Genomic DNA, 14,521 nt, shown 5'->3' on the forward strand with positions numbered 1-14,521 from the left:
TGTTGGCCACTAATATCCGTCTCCCTACAGACGCGCGTGAGGTAAACACCGCCGCGATGAAGGGTTTCACCATGGAGACGATCACCTCGCATCCCTGATGGCTTCTAATACCTCAGTGCCTGTCTCTGACTCATTCACACACACACACACACACACACACACACACACCTATATGCATATTAACATCTGTGTGGGAGGAATGCATTGTCTGTAAATGATTGAGGGTACAATTGAGTGGACACGGGGTGACAGAGCCGTCTTAACCAAGACAGCTGTATCGTATTTTAGACTTCCGTGAGACACACTCACCTGTGCAGACATGAACACCCGACCATGGATGGATGACCATGTGAGAGAAGACAGGGTGTGCGGTGATGGCATATGAAAAGAGTGTGTGTGTGTGTGTGAGAGTGTGTGAGAGTGTGTGACATATTTTCTAGTGATGGTTTAGTCGCCTGACTCTAATGCCCACCTCCACTGCAAACGTCAGCATGTGGCTGTGAGTGAACTAGGGTGGACATAGCAACTCTGAGATCTGACTCGTGTTTCCCAGAAGCGTTTTTGAGTGACCACAGTAGTAACTGTGGAAGACTGGCTAGATAAAGTGGCTAGCACATGTGTGTGTGTGTGTGTGTGTGTGTGTGTGTGTGTGGCAGAAAGTGGCTAGCACATGTAGGGCCTGAAACTGTGGAGAGAGAGAGAGAGAGTTCAAAGGGATAGTCATGTAACTACAGTAGTGGTTAAAGTATAGGAATGGGTCAGCCTCTGATTGGGATTCCAAGCTTCTTACCATTAGTGAGCCATGACCAGTATGGATGTATGGTAGTGGTATATGTGTGGGATTGCGGGGAGAGTGTGTTTGTGTGTGTATGTGTATGTATGTGTGTGTGTGTGTGTGTGTGAGAAAGAGGTAGTCACTATCCAACCTGTGCAGACACAACTCCACAGCAGGGATGTACACACATCACACATGCATCTCTCTCACACACACACACATTCTCTCTCTCCCTCACACCGACACACAGGTACGCTGTGCTGCCTGTTACCATGCCAACTGCCACCTTAGCCAATCAGCACACACCTCGTGACAGAGCAGAGAAAAGGTGCTCCGATTCCACCTCAGCAGAAGGCCCCGGTGGTGACGATCCTTACTGCTCCCGCGAGGGACTCTCAGCTTCTGTGGCTACACACACACACACACACACACACACACACACACACACACACACACAGGAAAAAAAAGAGTGATAATAAGTACTTGAGTTTGACATGGAGTGTTCATTATCATCATATTATAACAGAGCAGCCAACAGTATTAATCAACAACTCCTTAATGACAGCCCAGGAAGCAGTACTGCATGTTCATGATGAACAGGCAGCAAGAGCTGGAATAGCAGTGTCTGTGTGTGTGTGTGTGTGTGTGTGTGTGTGTGTGCATGGAAACTCATTCTGTGATTATTCACTGGTGTGTTGAGTGAGAGTCAGAGGAGCTGTCGGATCCTTCTTTCCAACTCTCAAAATGATTGGAAGTGCGAACTCCAATCAAAGCGGGGATTTAAAAATAAAACCGCTCTCACAACACTTCACCCCATCTCACATATAATCACAATCTCTACAGTCAAACATGGTACAACGGAGCGTAAAAAAAAACACCCTTCATGTATATACTAGAATATTTAGTAAACTGCAAATCGAACACAACACAGCTAATATTCATCCAAATGCACTGGCAGTCAAATAAGTGTTGTTTGAGATGGAAACAGCCGCTCTCTCTCTCTGAATCTCACTGGACTCTTCTCCAACCACACCATCATCTGTTCTCTGCGCTCTCCGACCTTGCGCAGCCCTGGCCGGGAGCACTTCAGACCATCGCACCTGCTCCGCAGCCAAGGGCATGGCTCTCTCTCTCACACACACTCTCTCCCTCTCATTCGGTCTTTTTCACCCCTCATTCTCTCTGGCCAAATAGCAGAGGATCAAGACCAGGGCACAAAAACCTGCACCAACTCTCTCTCTCTCTGCCTCTCCATCCTTCTCTGCACACTGGTCCTGTGCATCCCTAAGGCTGCTAGTGTGTGTGTGTGTGTGTGTGTGTTTTCTCATTACACTCTGGTTTTCATTACACTTTGGGATGAGGGAGGAATGTAGTGATGGCCAAGAGCCATTAGAGAGAAAGAAAGAAAAACACAAAAGAAGAAAGGAGAAAAACAGCAAGAGAGAGAGAGTGAGAGTGAGAGTGAGAGTGAGAGAGAGAGAGAGAGAGCGAGAGAGCACACAGACAGAGCTGGCGTGTTCCTATGGACCCGTGGTCTTGCAAATGAGAGCCAACAAGCAGCGTATGCACCACTGCTGATTCTAACACCAACCAAATGACCGATCTACAACAAGCAGCCACCATATCACTCCCACGTCCACACATCACTGAAAGAGATGTGTGTGGTGTCCCATTACTGAACTTGATCTGAAGGTTGTTACAGAGAACACCAAGGATCCAGAGTCCCTGTGGAAGACTGGCTAGATAAAGTGGCTAGCACATGTGTGTGTGTGTGTGTGTGTGTGTGTGTGTGGCAGAAAGTGGCTAGCACATGTAGGGCCTGAAATGAGCAAACCTGGATCAGTCGCATCACAGAGCGATGGCCACCCAGTGATGGCCCGGTAGAGCTGCACTAAACAGACATCAGAGGACACGTTGGCCAATTCCACCTGTGACACTGGAAACTTTTTGGCCTCTCAAGCTGTGTCCGCTCACTGACCAGGTTCTGGTTATCCACCCCTACAGCGCCATTTTGATTGTTTTGTTGAAATCGCCCCTCTTTCTCCTCTGGACCGCCCTTTAACATGTGACGATGGTATGGCTCACTCAGTGAGTCCAGCTGCTCCCCAGCACACCGCAGAGAAATCCAAATAGCCCCCACAACCCACCCTGCATGTACCCTGACCTCGCATTGAACTCCTGCGCCACAGATATTTCTGGGAAAAGACAAAAGATAACAGGAAGTTGTGAGTGGCCAGCTTCCTGTTTGTGTTTCTCTGATCAGCCTGGTCTCACTTTCTCTTCTGTAAAAATTAGTTGTGTGTCTGTATTTGTGTCTGTGTATTTTTACAGTGTGTATATGTATACAGATTGGACAATCCCCATCAGAGCAATGCTGGAAGTTTATCTTAATTTTATTTGTACAAATTCTCTGATTTTTGATTAACGAGTCATCATGCAGCCCACTGTAGCTTTCCGAGTGGCCATTCTTGCTGCTGGTGCTGCCATATGCCCCACCCCAGTAAAACAGTGAGGATGAGCCACTGGGACAAGCCGTCTGACAACCAAAGAACATGTCGGTCAACCAGAGCGATTCAAGCTGACCAGAGCTACACCTCCCAAACAAGGCGCGACTGGATACATGACTCCCAGAATGCCGGCCAAAGACAGGCATTCAACATTTATCATCGGGGGTAAAACCTCCCATTTGGAATCAAAAAAGCAGCCCGAAGAGCTGACATGTGAAATTATCGCCAGCTTAGAGAAGACTTTAACAACGGGCTCCGAGATCCGCCAGAGAAGGGGAGCGGTGCGGAATTTTTTTTTTTTTTTGACTTTGGTTGTGTGATTTAAGGGGCAAGAGAGATGGTGAGAAAGAGACACAGAGCGAGAGGAGAAGAGAGTTGAAAGATAGAAGAAGAGAGGAGACAGAGAGAGAAAGGAGAAGAGAGAGAGAGAAAGAGAGAGAGAAAGAGAGAGAGAGAGAGAGACAGAGAGAAGAGACAGAGAGAAGAGAAGAGAGGAGAGAGAGTGTGTGTGTGTGTGTGTCTGTGTGAGTGAGAGAGAGAGAGCGAGAGAAAGAGAGAGAGCGAGCGAGCGAGCGAGAGAGTGAGAGTGTGAGAGAGAGGGAGACCAGAAGGAGCTGGCGAGAAGTCCAGAACCCGCCGGGCATGGGAGACGTATCCATGGTGAAGAGGAGGGGACTATTCTGGGATGCATGCCTATTAGCATAGCCCAGTCATTGTGGCGTTCCATTTGTCATTCCCCACATGTACAGTATGTCAGTGGGCACACATGTTTGGTGTGTGTGTGTGTGTGTGTACACTTGTACATGTGTGAACGTATGAGAATCAGCATGTGTGTGGGTGACCGTGACCATATGTGTAAGTCTGTGAGTGTGTCTGGGCATATGTGAGTGTCTGGGGGTGTGAGCGGACGATTGAGTGAGCGCATGTATCATCGCATCGCGAGTGTGTGATCAGATGTCTGTGTGTGTGTGTGTGTGTGTGTGTGTGTGTTTATTTTTTTGTGTGTGCGAGTGAGTGAGTAAGTGATCAAGTGAATAAGTGTGAGAGAGAGAGAGAGTGAGAGTGAGAGTGTGTGTGCGTGTGTGTGCCACAGAGCATCAGCCGAGTGACCGTTCCCTGCACCCTGTGATTGGTAGCAGATGAGAGCTGTCAGAGGCGCTCTAGTTTGCCTGATGTATGGGCCCTCACAAACCAACAAAGAGCCTCCTTTAGCTTATGTATTTCCTATTAATTGGAAACCGGGAGAGGGAGAGCGAACAAGAGCGAGACAGAGAAAGAAAGAGGGAGAGACAGAGAAAGAAGGAGGGAGAGGACTGCTTAAACTGAGAGAATTTATAGCATGTCTGTGACTAAAGGAAAATGGGTCCAATTTGACAAAATATGAAACCCGGGGGTGGTGGGGTGGGGTGATTTAAAACAACAACCCCAAAAATGTCTGACTTTGCAATGTGTGCATATATGTGAAGCCAGCTTTCAAAGTCATTGTTAATGCCTCTTGTTCCGCCATAAACTATGGGCTTCAGGACGACTGGCATCAGCCAACTTCTGCTTAGGAGGTTTCTCTCCCATGCGAGTCCTCGGCTCATGCACAGAGCACACAGCACCCCAGCCAACACATGAACCGTATGGACTACTGACGCTAGGCTGGAGCACTGACAGCACGATCATGGCCCTACTTGAATATTGATGAGCTAATTGAACTGATAATCATGTTAAAGCAAAGATCCTAATGAAGTAGGACTAGCTCATTATGAAAGGGAGGCTTTCTGCGTCCAGAGGAGTTTTCTAGGACCAGGTCGTGGCTCGGACATCTGCGTATGACTCTCTTGTGGCCTTGGAAGAGGGTCAGTCACGCGTCGTCATCCAGAGGCTACCTGTGGATATAGACCCTCACACCTTGTGCAAAAGCACCATGCTGCCTCCAGACCTCTATACCTGGGGAGTCCATTCATCTTCACAGAGACAGAGCGAAAGATGGAGCAGTTGTCTCTCCTGAAGATCTTCTCATTAATACAGCCATTAATGAGAAGGGAAAGAACTGAACAGCATGAGAGGAGAGGAGAGAAGAGATGGAAAAAGAGAAGAGAAGAACAAAGGGGAGAGGGACAGAAAAGAAAGGGATAGCAGAGAGAAGGGCAAGAATCAGAGAGGTGGAAAAGACAGCAGATGAGGAGGAGGAGAAGCAGGAGAGATACGGAGGTGTAGTGGTGGTGGAGGAGGAGGAGGAGGAGGAGGAGGAAGAAGAGGCACACTGAAACTTGAGAAGGTTCGTTGAATTGTTCACACTAGTCTACTTGCACTTGTCCCATTCTTTAAAATCCTTCAAGAAAACGGGAGTGATTTCAGCACGGGGGGCAGGGCAGGCGTGGGGTGTAATGGGGTAGGTGGGTGGGGTAATTACGCCTGATGCTGGGGGAAGGAGAGAGATAAGGGAGCCCACCGCTGGTATGTGTCACGTGGCCCACAGCCATCAGCAAATGGGCGCCATAATTGGGAGAGTGAGAGTCTGCTATATTATGATGCCCCACTGACAAACAAGGTGAGATTGCGTGTGTGTGTGTGTGTGTGTGTGTGTGTGTGTGTGTGTGTGTGTGTGTGTGTGTGCCTACATTCAGCATGAGACAGAAAGACAAGAGCAGGCTCCAGAGAGTGCCAGCAAACAGAGACAGATGGAGGGAACGAGAAAGAAAGAGAGAAAGAGAGAGAGACAGAAAGAGAGAGAGAGAGAGAGAGAGAGAGAGAGAGAGAGACAGAAAGAAAGAAAGAAAGAGAGAGAGAGAGAGAGAGAGAGAGAGAGAGAGACAGAAAGAAAGAGAGAGAGAGAGAGAGAGAGAGAGAGAGAGAGAGAGAGAGAGAGAGAGAGAGAGAGAGAGAGAGAGAGATAGGGAGATATAGAGAGAGAATGACTGCAGAAAGGTAGAGCTCCGTAGCTGAAACATACACACTGCCACACACACACACACACACACACACACACACACACACACACACACTCAATGCAAATGCTGTGGCTCCCTGGAAAAAACAGCATTCCCTGGAAGCAGTGCAGACGTGCAGAGAGGCTCTGGCATCCTCTAGCCTCACTCTTCCGCTCTCCACTCCGCTCCCTCGCTCTCTCACTTTCACACCATCCTTCCTCTTCTCCACCTCTGAGCTGCGCATCACCTTCACTCGCTCACTCATCCTCTTGCATTTTCTCTCTCACCACCTTCCATGTATTCTCTCTCTCACTCTCTCTTTCTCTCACTCTGCTTCATGCCTGCTTCCATCCCTCCTTTTCCTCACCCTGCATTGTTTTTTCTCACTCTCTCTCTCCCTCATTCCCTCTCTCCTCCCTCCCTCCCTCGACTCACTCTCTTTCCCCCTCTCTGCTGAAAATGGCAGAGACCCAGCAAAGGCAGCGTCTACGTTTTCCAGTGTGCACGCGCGCACACACACACACACACACCTCCCCCAGACAAACACACAAAGACATAGCCTACAGTTCACACATACACAAAAAACACACAACACAAACACACAGACATATTATATACACACCCCCCCCACACACACACACACACACACACACACACGCACACACACACACACAGAGTACATAAAGCCACATTGTGTTGAACTTTCTGTGACTTTTCTTAGCTTCACTCTCTCAAACAAAACCAGCAGTTAGTGAAAATGCAAAGTCGGCGCCAAGCCACAATCTGGCACCTGGCCTGCCAGTTAGCATAGCAGACCACTGGGGCTAATAAAGCCGTGCACACACAGCGCCAGCACTACTCCACAGCTGTGTGTGTGTGTGTGAGCATGGTACAAGTCTGTCAGTGTGCGGGGGGGGTCTTTATGTGTGTGTGTGTCTGTATGTGTACACTTAGTGCTAGTGTGAGTGTGAGTGTGTGTGTTTGTGTGTGTGTGGTACACGTCTGTGTGTGTGCGAGAGTCTTTATGTGTGTGTGTCTGTATGTGTATACTTGTGTGTTTGTGTGTGTGTGTGTGTGGGTGGGGTGTGTGTGTGTGTGTCAAACTGTTCACATGAGGTGATGCATGTGGTTCTACCCTCTCCCTTAAAAGGTCATGACCAACAAACAGAAATATAGGCTATATATATATATATAGTCAGAAATCACACCTATATTCAAGCATGAAAAACATCTCAACAGGAGACATCAGCCCTATGGGAATGAGAACCCTTCCATTATGGCATCATTATGATCGTCACAGCCAGACTCAGACAAGCCAGACAAGCTGTGTCATTTAACAGGAGTAGATCACCTTCAAAACCATTAGAAAGGCTGAGCACATAGGCCTGTATGTAAATGGATGAGAATCGTGGTCCTAAATTCAGCCTGTAATCCAAGCCTGCAGGGTGGGGCTGTTAAAGAGAGCCAGAGTTTGTTACTGGATATTTGAATAATTACCAAAAATAAGTTTCATTTCTCAGTGAGTCATTACTTTCCAGCAGAGTGTAAACCCTCCACGGGATCTGTCTCCCTCTCTCTCTCTGTGTGTGTGTGTGTGTGTGTGGGAGAGACATGAAAAAAAGAAAAGAAAACACACACAATAGTGATAGGCCACTGGAAAATACCACACGTAGGTGTGAGGCACCAGCTAAAGCCCAGTGGTGCTCATAAACAAACCATCTGCAGCCCCAAGAACAAGCCTGCCTGATTAGGAACTCCTTGGTTAAAGGAGACCATCACTCTACACAACAGTGAGCTAAGGGAGACATTAAGAAATTACCAGTATTGTGGAGAGAAGCAATCAATGGCTCAATCACTTTTAAAATGAAATATAACCCAATTCATACTATCTGTATGGATTAAGAATCGGAATATTTTATTTATTCTACATAGTCACAGTGCACCTTTGTTGTCTACTCTTGTGTGTGTGCTGGAAAGGGTCTATGCCTAGTTGCTTGTTAAAACAATATCTAGCTTTATAGAGCCCATCTATACCTTGTGGTAGCATGTACCGCTAGTCTGTATGTTCAACAATAACACATATGAAAGCTATGTATGAGGGCCCATGACATAGAATCGGCCAGGCCACCTTAAGGTAGCGCATCCCATAGTATTACTAAGCATTTGGCACAATCTATGCAGCAGGTTTGGCAAAAAAACAAATTTCCTAACTGAGTACAGACAATCATATTCATATGACAATGAAGCTGATCACAGTGGGGTCAGAACACTGACTCTGGACATGTGTAATAATATCAAGAGTACATAAGTGGGAGCCAAGTGGTTCCTTCAACATCGACCTGTTGCGCCGTTTCCAAATGAGGTTCTGACAGACGGACATGACTAAACACCCACATGAAGACACATCAAGTCCCTTAGGGGGACAATACAACACCTGACATGATCTCATCCTCGCCTACGAAACCCCCCACCACCGCCACGGAGTTCTTTTCCGGACTCATTCTTCGTCCCCACATTTGGAGTGACAGCCAGTGTGCGGGCGCGTCCAGTGACAGCCCCAGACAGGGAAAGAGATTCTCCAGTATGACTTCCTGTTGTTGAAGGTTTTTTTTTTTTTTTTTGGGGGTGGTTTGTCAGAGAGGTGGTGGGCAACAGTCCAACGGCACTGCCTCCTTCCGCTTCGCGTGCGAGAGAGCGCATCTCGTACAAACACCAGGCCCCGTTTTGTATTGGCCACAAACGGCCAGAATCAAACGTAAACAGGAAGCGCATCCCACAATGCCATCCTGAGGAGAAAAAAAACACTGAGCCTGGCGCCTGCCAACAGACATTTACACCCCCAAACTGTAATTACAACACCCCACAGCACAAATCAAGTGAGGACACAAAGACACAAAACACATGGATTTGGCCCTTTAACTCCATAATAAAAGACACCCCTCACATGCGCACAATGAGCATGTGGAAAAATATGTGCATAATCTAGTGCCGTCTCTCGTTGTCAGCGGACCTTTCTTGGCTCCTACACTCTTAATGGAATAGCAGAACACGGCTGGTCATTTCGGCCGCACCCCAAAGGCCAGTTCCCCTGAGAGGCACAGCTGAAGCATCAGAAGAGACAGGCCACCTATCAGCACTTTCCGCACAACACACATCACACATGACCCGTCGCCCATTCCCACCTTCATGTAATCAATAGCGGTCTGATTCAAGGCATACGAGTTAGGGTGCAATTGTGTGTGTGTGTGTGTGTGTGTGTGTGTGTGTGTGTGTGTGTGTGTGTATCTATTAGCTGATGCTGCCCTGAGGCTCGATGTTGCACACATACTTTAACAGAAACGCACATGGTTCTGATAAAGATAGAGATCCAAAGGCCAATATGGAGATTCACTGCACTCAAAGCTTGCTCCTACTGTATAAGACATCTCCCAGACAAACAGCATTACCTAAGGGCTAGGCTTTCTATCCCCTTGATATAGTCTGAAAGGTGCAAATACTTTAGGCAAACATGTAGCCAATGAAATACACTAGGCTAACAAGTGAGTGAAGAATTCATTATGATTTATCTGATTGTAGGCTGAATGATGTGTATGAGGGGCTGACAAAAGGGCTAGGACCCAGGGGAAAACCACCAGAATCTAGCCTCGTCCATTTGGCAAGCCTGGGAAGGAGAGTTAACTCACAGCTGTGATGAGAGGTGCAGTGTGTGTGTGTGTGTTGTGTGTGCGTGCGAGTAGTGCGATTGTGTGTGAGTGTATATATTACAGAGAGAGAGAGAGAGAGAGAGAGAGAGAGAGAGAGAGAGAGAGAGAGAGAGAGAGAGAGAGAGAGAGAGAGATCAGCAGACATGTGCGGAGCATGTGTGAACACGTAGTGTTTTTAAAGGTGCACTGTAAAACTTTCTGCAGGACGGAGGGAACAGCCATTATCGGGTCTAATAGGAACTGCCAGCTCACAGTCCTTGCAAAAGAGAGAGAGAGAGAGAGAGAGAGAGAGAGAGAGAGAGAGAGAGAGAGAGAGAGAGAGAGAGAGAGAGAGAGAGAGAGAGAGAGAGAGCATAGGGAATGAAAGGGTGACTGGGGATTGGGGTGACATGGGATGGGATGGAAATGAAAAGGACTGAGTGTGTCAGTATCAGTGTTTCAGTGAGTGTGTGTGTGTGTGTGTGTGTGAGTGTGTGTGTGTGTGTGTGTGTGTACGTTTGTGTTTGTGTGTGTGTGTGTGTGTGTGTGTGTGTGTGTGTGTGTGTGTGTGTGTGTGTGTGTGTGTGTGTGTGTGTGTGTGTGTGTGTGTACGCACGCGCGCGCGTTTGTGTGTGTGTGTATGTGCAAGAGAGAGAAAAAAAACAAGAGTAACAAAGGAAGATGTTTTTAAAAAAATATGAGCTGGGTGGGGGAAGCAGTGCTTAGCGTGAGACTTGGCTGCAAAGTTGTGCTGGCTGGAGTCATAAGCAGACTTGAGATAAGATTGAAGGAGTGAGGATGTGTTTTTCCTCAGCACTCACCCCCCACTGAACTGAAGGTGTGTGGAACCAGCACGCCTCTTTCTCTGTGTGTGTGTGTGTGTGTGTGTGTGTGTGTGTGTGTGTGTGAGCTTAAATGTGTGACCATTTGTCTTGTCTCTGTGCGACTAGGTATGTGTGTGGCAGGAGATGGCAAGAGAAATATTCTCCACATATCACAAGGAAATGAAAGCACTCTTGACAAGTCTGGCTGACAAACAAGCACACAAAGAGAAGGAAAAAAAAAAAAAGAGAGTGATGAGATAAAGGTAGCGGAGAAAAGAGGGAGAAAAAAAAGTAGATGGAAGAGAAAGAGGGAAGAGAGTGAGTATTCTCTAGAGTGCTTCTACACATTCTTCTCCCTCAACATGAAAGGCAGGTGCTGCTCACCCGCTCACTACCTATCTGAGCAATATAGACATCAGTCTGCCAAACCAACTGTTTCCCAAGAAGAGACACACACACACACACACACACACACACACACACACACACACACACACACACACACGGCCAGAGAGAAGAGGTAGGGCTGTTAAGCTAGGCGTCTTTATAGAGCACCTGATTCCAGCGGGCTTGGAGGAACAGGGTCAGGCTGCAAGCGAGCGGCCTGCTGAGTTAAATATTAAGTCAGACGGATTGAGCGCGCGACTAAAAGAGAACGAGAGCGAGGAAGACAGACAGGCAGCGAGAAAGAGAGCGAGCAAGAGAAAGAAAGAAAGAAAGAAAGAAAGAATGAAAGAAAAGGAGAGGGAGGGAGTGCACTGTAATTTAGGGTGTTAGATAACGATTTTAAAAGAAAAAAAAAAAAAATGGAAAATTATATCCCTCCACAGGAAAATGACACAGTTTCCAAACATTCTGCTGTGACTATTTATAATGTAATTACAGGATGGAGAGGGGCAGCTGACGGTTTATGCCTCTCTGAGATGGGCAGCGGATGGGTGGGGGAGGGGGACAGGGGGACAGGGCTGGGCAGGGCTGGGCTGGTGCGTAGATGGGGAGGGGTGGACACAGGATGGGTGGGCAGGAGGCGGCTCAGACCCAATTACTGTAATAGGGTCAATCAATGCATCCCTTCAGCCACTGGCTGCCCACACTGCTCTGATATGGCCAGCCCTTCTGCACAGCTACAGAAGATATGTATGCACCGTTGCTACTTAGGCCTACACCTTACATACCCCAGCAGCTTTGTGCTCTAGCTGCTGAAGCATTAAACTAACGGGCCGACACCGACCAATACACAAAGACTTTAGAACTTCAGCGAGTGCTGTCCATTCTCCTGATGATTACTCCTACTCCATAAGCTGGAGTGTATTTCCCAAATTCACAAGTGATTTGGGGGAATGATGTGACTGTTTCAACCTATCAACCTATTGGTTCAGGAATCCCTACTGCTGACCACACAGTAATCCTTACTACTGACCATCTGTGTTTTCTTAAGCAGCACTTAGCAAACACTTTTGGTTTGCTCATATCTGGTCAGCTCAACTCTCCAATGTGCCAGGACGGAGGGGCAGTGTACTAGTCTTTTCACTGGGGGTGGGTGCCCCAAGCTTCAACACTTCAACTCTTCAGTATACGCAACCTTAAAATCATCCACTTCCATGTCATATTCTTATCAGTGCACAGTCCAGGACAGTGAGCTATATCAGCACCTTTCCTGCCAAACAGCTCGATGGTGCTTTTTAGGAGATATTATCGTTTGGATAGAGACACAGCCTTAAGCTTGAAGTCTCAAAGACTGAGGTCCTTGTAATTCCAGCCATCCATTCATACGAAGGTGATACCAGAGGTCAGCTCAGCCACAGATGGCACCAGTAGTGACATTTGTCACGTGGCATTTCACCCACTGCTATGACTCTGTGACGAATCCGGCAGCCTGCATCGTGAAACGTCTTTGGACAATTCCGAATCCGGTGGCACCCCTGGTCTTTCCATCAGCCAAAAAGCCACATGTCACACGTCACTATCCACCTCTCTTCACTCTCCCTGTTGCTGTGCAGCGAGAGGCAGAAGCTACACTCCAGACTCATTTCTTCCATGTTCTCACAGTGCTATCCTATAAATCTTAAAAAACAAAACAAAACAAAAAACAGCTGATGACTCTTGCCAGATCATTTACAAAGCTGACACACTCAGTTGAATATAATCCTGAATAAAAGTATCTGGGCACACACCACCTGCTCATTTTTTTCCTCGTTTTTCTGTTCCTGATACAACTTCAACAATTCATCACCGCTATCTGGCACACAACACTTCTTCCAATTTTTTTCTCCTTAATTGGCTGTCTACTCCGTTGCAGCCAAACTGAACTGAACTCATAAGCCAGTTTGTGTAAAAAGTAAACAATCTGCCACAAATAAGTATATATCCTCTTTTTATCCCGTGAGGGAAATCTGGTCTCTGTATTTATCCCAATCTGTGAATTAGTGAAACACACTCAGCACACAGTGAAGACACAGTGAGGGTGAAGCACACACACACTAATCCCTCATGCAGTGAGCTGCCTGCATCAACAGCGGCTCAGGGAGCAGTGAGGGGTTAGGTGCCTTGCTCAAGGGCACTTCAGCCAGCCTACCTACTGGTCGGGCTTGAACCGCAACCCCTCGGTTACAAGTCCGGTTTAACCAGTAGGCCATGGCTGCCCTTAAAATAGTCCTCACTGTAAATATCAAGGGCTCAAACGCTTCCTATCTAGAACCCTTCTGCCAAGATACAACATTGGGCTTGGGGTGGGGTCTGGACCTGGAGACTTGAAATCACACTGAATAATTCCCAGAACTCCCAGTGAACCACCATCGAAGTCAAGCTCTCCAAGTGGTAAGCAGAAAACTGTGCTCGAAGGTATGGTGCAAATGTGGGTTAAGCTAAACTGACATAGCCATGTTTTTAGCCAATGCTATTGGGAGCAAACATAAACATGGGCTGAATCATTTATGAGTTTCAAAAGCATAGGCATGTTTTAATATGGGCCACTATGCAGTGGCTTTGGCTTGGCATTCTTTCGCAAAAATGTTAAAACCCGGTGGGAACAAACATCATAATTACACAGCTAAAAAGTCAGACTGAGATGGGCATGGACAAATTGATATAATCTAAAAAAACTATGGTGACTGTAGCAGTTCCACAAAAATGTCAACAGCAACATTCAAATGATGGTGTCTAAAATGTTACCCATTACAAAATGCGTATAAGCAAACTACAAAACATAAAAAACAACCATCTATGCCTCTGCCCCCAACAAGCCATGGATTTCTGAATTATACTTCGCCGTGTTAACAAAAGGCCAGTCGGAGAGAAAAGACATCAGTGTGCTGCTGTTGCTACTGCTGCTGTGTTGTGAGTATTATCTGACATGGGGTGTGTGTGTGTGTGTGTGTGCGCGTGTGTGTGAGAGAGAGTGTGTGTGTGTGTGTGTGTGTGTCTCTCTCTCCTCGGTGCCTAGCCAGTCTCAGGGACCGTCCTTCAGTGTGACTTCGCATCTGCCTCCAATCTGCACCAGTGGCCTGGCACAGGCACCCTCCCTCCCTCCATCTTTTTTTTCATTTTTTTTTTTGTTTCACATCCTTTCTCTGTGCATTTCATCACTGTTCCAAAACAACAGGGCGTGAATGATACCTGCCATATGGTCAGTCTGAAGGTGCCCCGTTAGGTGCTGTCCCACCACAAGGTGCTGTTTTTAATGACGACCATCATTCTCTGGGTAATGTGTCGCAGAGTCAATAAGGATAGAGAAGAGCTACTCACACGCTGACACAGATTAAGAGAGACAAAGATAATAGGAGATGGAGAGAACACAGATGAGAGAGACAGAGAG

The 14,521-nt window shown here is 47.2% G+C and overlaps 1 protein-coding gene across 6 annotated transcripts in view; it reads right to left on the reverse strand.

The window, feature by feature from the left end:
- Window positions 1-14,521, reverse strand: part of LOC125293208 (nuclear receptor coactivator 3-like) — a 70,429-nt gene that overhangs the window by 35,005 nt on the left and 20,903 nt on the right. For 3 of the 6 annotated variants that reach the window (XM_048240958.1, XM_048240961.1, XM_048240959.1), the window contains exon 2: window positions 1,082-1,183. The exons of 1 other annotated variant lie outside the window; for it this stretch is intronic. The gene's annotated coding sequence lies outside the window, so the exon portion shown is untranslated. Of the gene's footprint in view, window positions 1-1,081; window positions 1,184-10,704; window positions 10,784-14,322; window positions 14,418-14,521 lie in introns of those variants that run through there. 2 more of the 6 variants (XM_048240960.1, XM_048240957.1) reach the window with 2 other exon arrangements.

Source organism: Alosa alosa, chromosome 4 (genome assembly GCF_017589495.1).
Source record: "Alosa alosa isolate M-15738 ecotype Scorff River chromosome 4, AALO_Geno_1.1, whole genome shotgun sequence".
In the NCBI taxonomy this organism is placed as follows: Eukaryota; Metazoa; Chordata; class Actinopteri; order Clupeiformes; family Clupeidae; genus Alosa; species Alosa alosa.